This window comes from Portunus trituberculatus, chromosome 29, assembly GCF_017591435.1.
Source record: "Portunus trituberculatus isolate SZX2019 chromosome 29, ASM1759143v1, whole genome shotgun sequence".
Classification (NCBI taxonomy): domain Eukaryota; kingdom Metazoa; phylum Arthropoda; class Malacostraca; order Decapoda; family Portunidae; genus Portunus; species Portunus trituberculatus.
Genome location: NC_059283.1, coordinates 12,163,445 through 12,173,444, shown reverse-complemented (window position 1 = coordinate 12,173,444; position 10,000 = coordinate 12,163,445). Strand labels below are relative to the sequence as shown.

The 10,000-nt window shown below is 40.6% G+C and overlaps 1 protein-coding gene across 16 annotated transcripts in view; it reads right to left on the bottom strand.

The window, feature by feature from the left end:
* The window catches only part of LOC123510504 (adenylate cyclase type 1-like), a 292,904-nt gene that overhangs the window by 132,920 nt on the left and 149,984 nt on the right, over positions 1–10,000 (bottom strand). The gene's annotated exons all lie outside the window — the stretch shown is intronic.

Below are 10,000 nucleotides of genomic sequence, written 5' to 3'. Positions count from 1 at the left end.
AACAATGCAGAAATCTTGTCAATGTGCCTCTAGAACCGTAAAAACACCTTAAAAAGCTCATGTAAATTAAGATAAAGCCCTTTGAAATAGTGGAGGTGAAACACACACACACACACACACACACACACACACACACACACACACACACACACACACACACACACACAGTAAGCAAGATACAATAACCATCAGCAGCACCAATCAATAAGCCACTAAGCCAGTAAATACTAGAAAGAAACGTGCACTCTCTTCAGAAACATTCAATTATTCACTTCACCGCGTAACAATTCATCTCACATAACCAGGACAACGACAGAAACGTCACTGAGTTTGAATGACAATGCACAGCGGATACCAACACGCCTGCCTGTGTCTCGTGCGTAGTGGCCCTGGTGTGCTGTGGCGTGCTGTGACGTGCCGTTTTGTAGGTCATGAAGGAACACGTGGCTAAATTTAATCAACTCTCCTTCTCCATCTGTCACTTCGATTTTTATTACCTGTGCGTTTCACTACATTGGTTTCTGTTCCCTTTAGTGTCATGTTTGGTAATGGAGTGACACGTGGATGGCAGAGATACATTTATTTGGATTATCTTTTCATTTAAGAAGGAAAATCCGGCGATGAGCAACAAAAACTTCAATTAAATAAGAAATAAAAAAAAGCCTACTGAGGTGCCGGTCCCTTTACATGTCAGAGTTAGCCAAAGAATGGAATAAAGAATGGACCGCCGTGGTACAGTGGAACCATGCGTGTTTTGGGGTCCGAGGGGTCTCCAAGCGCACGGGTTCGAATCCTGTCCACGGTCCGAGTGTAGGTTGGGCTTCCTCACTCAGGGCAATGGTTTCCTAGCGGGTGGGCTTTGAGATAGGAGGTACCACAAAAAGTATCCCCTTTAGTCCATAAATTCCCGTGAAAAGCCCACATGATGTAAAAAAAAATGTCTTGAAATCTCCTTAAATGAGTTCAGGTCATAGGAAGGTGGAAGCACATAAGCAGGCAAGGAGATCCAGAGTTCACCAGAGATAGAGCGCCTTTTTTTTTTTTTTCTTATGCCATGTGGGCTTTTCACGGGAATTTATGGACAAAAAGGGATACTTTTTTGGGTACCTCCTATCTCAAAACCCACCCGCTAGGAAATTGTTGCCCCGAGTGAGGAAGCCCAACCTACACTCGGACAGGACTCGAACCCGTGCGCTTGGAGACCCCTAGGACCCCAAAGCAGGCATGGTTCCACTGTACCACGGCGGCGCGTACACTATAGGAGGACTTAACCCCACCCACCCTCTTTCCTTTTTTTTTCAAATGTAAGAGAGAGAACTGCTAAGGGCAAAAAACTAAATTAGAAAAAAAAGGCCCACTAGAATTGCAGTCTCCGTGAAAGATTACAAAGAGTTAGTCAAAAGAATGGGACAAATGTCTTGAAACTTCACTATTAAAAGAAGCTAAGTCGTAGGAAGATGGAAATACAGAAGCAGGCAGGGAATTCCAGAGTTTACTAGTGAAAGGCAGCGGGATGCATTTTTTACCTGAAGTTCTGGGTATGATTAGACGATTTTATTTATATTAGGAAGAGTCTATGGAGGTCAGAAGATTAATGGTCCACAGTCTTCACTATTCTAATCCCCACATGAGTTTCTGAAGCTGTTTAAAATCACCAGATAGTAAGCATAATATGAAAACACGTCTAGGTACTGAAGGGGATAAAGAAAAAGGACACAATGGGAGAAGAGAGTTTGTTGTGTGTATGTATTGTGTTCCCATTGAGTTGTTTCGGTTTTTTATTGTTTGGTGTGGAAGGAAATCTGTCTCTAAGTGGATTCCGGGGCTGGATAGGTTGGTAAGGTCAGAGGAAGTGGATAATGTCTACGTGAATTGTTTTTAAGACTTCTTCACTGTACGAGTTGTGTTTATTTAGTTTTTATTGTTATATTTTGTTTTTGCAGTCACAGTTAGGAGGACAGAGCTTAATTTCTCTCTCTCTCTCTCTCTCTCTCTCTCTCTCTCTCTCTCTCTCTCTCTAGTATTGCCATTTGTTCTTCCCGTGTGTCTATTTACGTTTCCTTTTACGAGAAGTAGTACTGTTGTGTTCACGCCATGACTGACACTCCCACAGCAATGCACAATACTTAGTTTTATCTTATTATCGTTGTGAATGTGAACGTTCATGTCAAAATCAACAGCCGAAGTTCGTACTAAACTGGCGCGGCATGGAAACAGACAGGGCAATACTGTGTGTGTTTAGATAGACTATATCTTCTTTACTAACTACTGGCTTTCTGAGGTTCCCATGGCCCAGTGGATAGAGTGACGGTCATGGAAACACTAATGGACGATGCTAGCATTCGAATCCCTTTAGAGACAAAAATATTCACACTACAAAAATAATATTTCTCCTTTAATATATATAAACATGAAAAAAAGATGCGGAAATAGACCAACTTTGCATATATTATGTTGGGTCCTCGTGGCTCAGTGGTAGAGTGATGCACATTGAAATTTGAAACTGCGTCGAGCTGGCGTGAGGGAGCAGCAAGGGTTCGAACCCCACTCGGAACTCGCAAAAAATAAAGATCGAAGGCATCCCTCCTGCAGCAGCAGCAGCAGCAGCAGAGGGAGATGAAATGCACTGACGGGGTTGGTGGGCCCCATTCAGTGGGATGAAATTCAATGTCTCTAGGTCACTGACGAGAGTCAGTCGCACTACAGTCACTGATGGGTGTCAGTGGCTGGGGCAGGTGTACTGACCGGGTCAGTGGGGGGGAGGGGGGAAAGGGGTTCGTGGCATTGAATTTCATCCCAGTGAATGGGGCCCACCAACCCCGTCAGTGAGGAGCAGCAGCAGAGGAAGGACAACAACCACCACCACCAGGAGCACCACAGAAGAGGAAAAATTGAATTGAATTACATCGAATTTGGAATTGAAATTAACTGAATTACAATTAAATCAAATTGAATTGAGTTTTAATTCAATCAATTACAGTGAAATGGATTAAATTAAATTGAATTTCCATTTTACAAGGGATATTGTAAAATGTTTTACAAACAGACTATCAGTGAATGGGGCCCACCAACCCCGTCAGTGAGGAGCAGCAGCAGAGGAAGGACAACAACCACCACCACCAGGAGCACCACAGAAGAGGAAAAATTGAATTGAATTACATCGAATTTGGAATTGAAATTAACTGAATTACAATTAAATCAAATTGAATTGAGTTTTAATTCAATCAATTACAGTGAAATGGATTAAATTAAATTGAATTTCCATTTTACAAGGGATATTGTAAAATGTTTTACAAACAGACTATTCACAACAAAATTTGTACCAGTAAATTTTTCCCTCCATGGAAAAAATCTCTCTCTCTCTCTCTCTCTCTCTCTCTCTCTCTCTCTCTCTCTCTCTCTTTCCTGTCACTTGTCCTTCACCTCTTCTGCTTCACTGGTCTCCTGTTTTGGTTCATCCTTCAGACTTCCATCTTTGTGTTGTCCTCCTCGCCCCCCCCCCTCCCCCACGTCCTCCCTTTGCTTTATCCTCCCTCCATTGATATTCCGTCATTACACTAAGACTAATACGGGTCACTGGCTGCCGAGACACGCGTGGGTAGTTAACTGGTCAGGGCTGAGGAGAGGGAGGGTGGGCGGGGGAAGTCCTGATGTGTCCTCCCCCCCATGCAAAGCTTTCTCTCTCATTCCCTCTCATTCTCGATCCCCAATGCAAGAACTGAAGAAAATACAAGAATGAAAAAGTTTTGTTAGTGATTTGATGCATAAACGTGAAAGAAGAGGTACACTTATGGTTAGGTTGGTTGTAGTAGTAGTAGTAGTAGTAGTAGTAGTAGTAGTAGTAGTAGTAGTAGAGAGAGAGAGAGAGAGAGAGAGAGAGAGAGAGAGAGAGAGAGAGAGAGAGAGAGAGAGTGTCTGTCTGTCTGTCTGTCTGTCTGTCTGTCTGTCTGTCTGTCTGTCTGTCTGTCTGTCTGTCTGTCTGTCTGTCTGTCTGTCTGTCTCTCTCTCTCTCTCTCTCTCTCTCTCTCTCTCTCTCTCTCTCTCTCTCCATAACCATCATCTTCGTCACCCTTTCAATCAATCAATGTCGATATTCTAAAGTAATTTCACAGTTTAAAGGTAATATTGCTCTCTCTCTCTCTCTCTCTCTCTCTCTCTCTCTCTCTCTCTCTCTCTCTCCTCGCGGCAGTACAGTGTTATCAGGCGTCCCTCAGGCAGCCTTCACTCATACACTGTTCCCTGACGTGTCGATTCTGTTTCACAATGACTTTCACATTTTATTTCTTTTCCATCTCGCTGAAATTTCACTTCCCCGGCTCCACTATTTTTTGGGGACGCGGCTTTTCCCTTCAATTTTGCGTCCCTCGTTTCGTTTGATCTCTGGCTAAACTGTTTATGTGATTTTTGTGTTCTTTAATTTTCAGTACGATTTATTCTCTCTGTCTAAAATTGTGTTGGGATATTTCGATTGTATTCTTGTAGTGTTGCACTGTTGTATTTCATCTCTAGATAGACTGTTTTTTTTTCTCTCTCTCTTTAAATTTGAGTACGTTTTATTCTCTCTATCTAAAACTGAGTAGATATATTTCAACTGCATTCTTGTAGTACTGTATTGTATTTCACCTCTAGTTAAACTGTTTATACATTTCTTTTTCTCTTTAAATTTGAGTACGTTTTATTCTCTCTATCTAAAACTGTGTAGAGATATTTCAATTGCATTCTTGTAGCATTGCATTGTTGGATCTGATCTCTAGCTAAACTGTACAAGTGAATCTTTCAATTATAGTCTCAGTGCTTTATTTTCTCTACTTAAAACAACGCATAAGGATATTTTTATGCATCGTTGTGTATAGTCGCTACATAAAAACCTTACATGTGATCTTATCCGTTACATTAATATATATGCTTTGATCTCTTCCTACAAAAATATGTACTGTTCTTTTCTTTCAGTTTACCAGTATTCTTTTCGTCTGATCTTTGTGCATAATTTTTTCATACTAAACTTCCCTTAAATCAAAGTCTGCATGGTTTACCCCCTTCAGTACTGAGACACATCTTTACCTTGAGATTTGTGTACGATTAGACCATTTTATTGACATTAGGAAGGGTCTACGGAGGTCAGAAGATTAATGGCCACAGTCTTCACTTTTTTAATCCCACACATGAGTTTCTGAAGCTGTAGAAAGTCATCAAATAGTAACCAGAATGAATATGGAATCGCGTCATGGTACTGAAGGGGTTAATAATATTAGAGCAAACTTTCTTACTTTACTTAATAAATAATAGTAAAACATAAAACACACCCGATACGTCGCCGGCAAAATACCACAAGTCGATCTTTATGCTTTACTTTTACTTAAACTATTTTTCCCTTAACACCTTCAGTAATGGGACGAATTTTTACCTTGAGGTTTGTGTACGATTAGACCATTTTATTGACATTAGGAAGGGTCTATGGAGGTCAGAAGATTCATGGCCACAGTCTTCACTTTTTAATCCTTCACATGAGTTTCTGAAGCTGTATAAAATCATCAAACAGTAACCAGAATGAATATGGAAACGCGTCATGGTACTGAAGAGGTTAAACGTGTATCCAGATTCTGTCCCTTAAACATACCTGTATCTTGCACTTTATCCTTCCTACCTGAGCTTTACACTCATTCTTTTCCTCTTAAATCTAAATATATCTTTCTTTTTCACCTTTATCTAAACTATTCACTGATTTCCCTCCCCTCGTCACCTTAATCCCTTCAATACGAGACGCATTTTTACCTTGATATATAAACAAGATTAGACCATTTTATTGAGATCAGGAAGGGTCTATGGAGGTCAAAAGATTAATGGCCACAGTCTTCACTATTCTAACCTATACATATGTTTCTGAAGCTGTATAAAATCGCCAAATAGTAACCAGAATGAATATGAAAACGCGTCCTGCTCCTGAAGAGATTATATGCAGCGCCATCTTGCGTCCGATTTTCGTATACCTAAACGTTATAAACCTGTATTTTTTTTTTTTCATTCCTTGTCATAAATTGAGTATGTTGAGGAATGTGTAATTTTGTACCCAGAGTAATAAAGAGAGTGGTGCTAGCGGGGTAATTGTCGAGAGTAAAGTTTGCCTGCAGTTGTATTTTAATCTGGATAGTAACATAATATTCCTGTGGTGAAGATGCGGTGAGTTAAGAAAGACTGCATAAATAAAAGATAATTTCCTGAAAAGTTTCCAAGGGAGGAGAAGAGCCAACATACACACATATCCACACACCCCACATCGAGACAATCTACACCAGTATCCACACACTTCAAGCACATAAAAAAGGTATTCACACGTCTATAAACACTCAGTACACCCACACACAAACACCCACACCACTGATACCTACATAAAACAACACATAAACACCCATATCCACACACAAGTACCCACAGCACATGCCCAAATACACAAACATACCCACATCCACACACAAAACTCAGATACAACAACAAACACCCACATCAACGCATTCACTCTCCACATGAATGAGTAAACAATGTATCCGCAGGCATCCACACAAGCAAGACACCCACTTTACCAGTACCTCTCCAGCACATCCACACTTATGTGAGTATTCAGAAACGCTCTCCCCTCTCACTACGACAATTTTGCAAGGCCACAGAGACAATTAGGCGGGATTTCAAGACAATTTCTCCTTTTAATTAACTAGAAATCTTGCCAATCTATCACCAGAACTATGAAAATACTCTTAAAAACACGAGTATCTTCAACTGTAGTCTTTGGAAAGCAGTGATAGTGAGGCAACAAAGCGTTTTAGAATACAGGTCTTTCATCCATCCACACTCCACCCACGACAGCACTCCACCCACGACGACGCTCCACCCACGATGATCGATAACCTTTTCACCTTCATTTCACGCTCACCTGAACACTTCGACTAATTGATGCACACCTGTCCTGAAGAGTCTGACACCCTCTCCCTCTCCCTCTCTCTCTCTCTCTCTCTCTGAACAAAGAAGCAAAAGTCCATCAAAGTCTCAAGTTGTCTCCTCTTTGATATATATACGAGTCTCTCACTTCCTCTCCCCCTCTCCCTTCATGCTCCCTCCTTCCTATTTCGTCTTCCTCTCTTCCTCCGTCCTTCCCTCCATCCATCCCTCCATCTCTCATCTCCTTTCTTCCTTTTCTCTCCGCCCACAAACATTCTGAGACAAAAACTGACTCTAAATAACTTCTCTCCCGACACACACACACACACACACACACACACACACACACACACACACACAGCACAAAGGACTCAATTCTTCGTATCGAAAAAATGTCGCAGAGTGAAGATTTTCCCACACAAAGAATAAAAGAAACGAAGCAGGAGGAGGAGGAGGAGGAGGAGGAGGAGGAGGAGGAGGAGGAGGAATATAAATACGGTAGAGAAGAAAAAAATATAAAAAGATTCCTGTTTCCCTATAGACCAGATTTAATCCTCTCTCTCTCTCTCTCTCTCTCTCTCTCTCTCTCTCTCTCTCTCTCTCTCCAGTGCGGGCAGCGGGTGGAATATGCACCGGTAATACTCCGTCGGTAGATTCTAACCCTCTACTCATGGTCTGTAATTATACGTTCGGTTAATCGTAGCGGCGAAGCTTACGATGATAACCAAGCTGTGTTCCGCCTGCTGTTTGTGGTCTGGTGAAGGGAGGCGGAAAAAAACAAGCGCGGTTCCAAATCTCTTCTTGCGGTACTCCGTTTTCCCCGACTCAACAAAACGCAGGGTTTTACTTAAATACTTAAAACACACACGTATACTTGTCAATGTTCACTTTTCGGATACTTTACATCGGAACACGTGGAGGAAGTTAATTATTTACTTCACGTACTTAATGGGATAAATACTGGGATTTTTATGTAGTTCACTTACTTAAACACACTTATAGCACACACGTTTACTTGCCAATGTTCACTTATTGGTACTTTACAGAGAAACACGTGGAGGGAAGTTACTTGTTCACTTCACGTACTTAAAGGGATATATATTGAGATTTTTATGTAGTTCACTTACTTAAACACACTTCAACACACGTATACTTGTCAATGTTCACTTACTATTCACTTTACAGTCAACTATTCACTTTACAGAAAAACACGTAGAGATAGGGTACTTATTTACTTAACGTACTTAAAGATTTATGTAGTGCACTTACTTACACACTTACAACACCCACGTTCACTTACCGGTACTTTAAATCAGAACGTGGAAGGATAGAGTACTATTTACTTAATGTACTTAAAAGAAATATATATTGAGAGATTCATGTCATTCCCTCACTTTGACACACTTCCAACACACTTACATGTATACTTGTCAAGGTTCACTTATGGAAACTTTACATCGGAACCCCTGGAGGGAAATGATTTACTTAACGTACTTAAAGGAATAAATATTGACAGGTTTATGTAGTTCACTCACTTAAACACACTTATAACAGGAATACTTAATAACGTTCATGTATGCCAGTCTTTACAGGGTTTCTTTTGATCTAATAGGGTGTTTATTTACTTCACGTTCTTAAAGGGATAAATATTGAGAGATTTATGTAGTTTACTCAATTACACTTACAGCAAACAGGTATACTTGTCAACGTTCCTTTATCGGTCTTTGCAGGGTACTCATTATTGTGCTTAAAGGACAAATATTGAGAGATTTACGTAGTTGAGTAATAAATGCATGAACTTACACACACAACATATAACAGAGAGAGAAAAAAAAGGTAAAACAAAGCAAACAACAACGCTATCTTTGACCACCTTATAAACACTTTCCGGAAAATAAAACAGGAAAAACAGGAAAAAAAAAAAAAAACTTTAGTTAGGGAGGCGGTGGCGTAGCGGATAAGGTGGTGAGTGTGGGATCGGGCAGATGTCCATGCGTAGGTTCGAATCCCACCACATATCGCCTTGAAACCGCCATTTATCGAGTGGTTTAAAGTTACCTACATGTCACCATGATAACCAGGTTCTAGGTGGTTACACTGAAGATGCGCTTGGGTGGTGATATGGGCCCTAATATGGGTACCACTATAAATAAAATTGCCAGCGCCAATAATGGGTGGAAGTTGAACAGCGCTTCCACATACTCTTCAAGTGAGCCTACAGGTGCTATAGGCCACAACATAAAAAGTAAATCACACACTTAAATCCACTCTCTCTCTCTCTCTTACAGAATAAATACTTGTCCAATAAATAAATGAAGTCAACAAAATAATCTCATCTCATCCCGTCATAATAAATACAAAAATAAGGAAAAAAAAAAAAAAAAAAACTACTGATAACAAACACCGATTTCAAGAGAAAAAAATATTACTCGTGCATTTTTTCTCTCTGCCGGAAAAGGTGGATAATTTTTCATTAAATCAGCCAGCACCGCCACACAGGAAGGACCCATTCTGCCCATCAATCAGCGGTCTCCTAAACTCAGACACGCGGCGACACAAAGGTTCGTATTCAGAAGTGCTTCGTTCTCTCACCGCGACTATTTTCCAAGGCCACAGAGATGATTAGAGGGGTTAGTTAAGTTAGGTTAGGTTAGGAATGGTGTGGGTGGGGTGTGTGTGTGTGTGTGTGTGTGTGTGTTAGGTCCGTATTCAGAAACGCTTTGCTCTCTCCCCAAGACTACAGAGATGATTAGCGGGGTTTTCAAGAGTGTTTCTCTAGTTAATAATGTAGCAATCTTGTCAATCTGCCTATAGAACCGTAAAAACACCTTAAAAAATCCGTGTAAACTTCGATAAAGCCTTTTGAAATAGTGGAGATGAAGTGCAGGAAAGTTTAAGAACACGACACAAAGGCACGGCACTCATTAGGCACAATCAACACAACCTTTCCATAATAACTTTAGAGAGAACAACGGCATTGCTTTATTCGTCCCGCATTTTTGACCCATCAATACAAAACACTTTCTCACTCTAACTTCTGTAATCTTTCGTTTCTTTACAAAGTTTATAC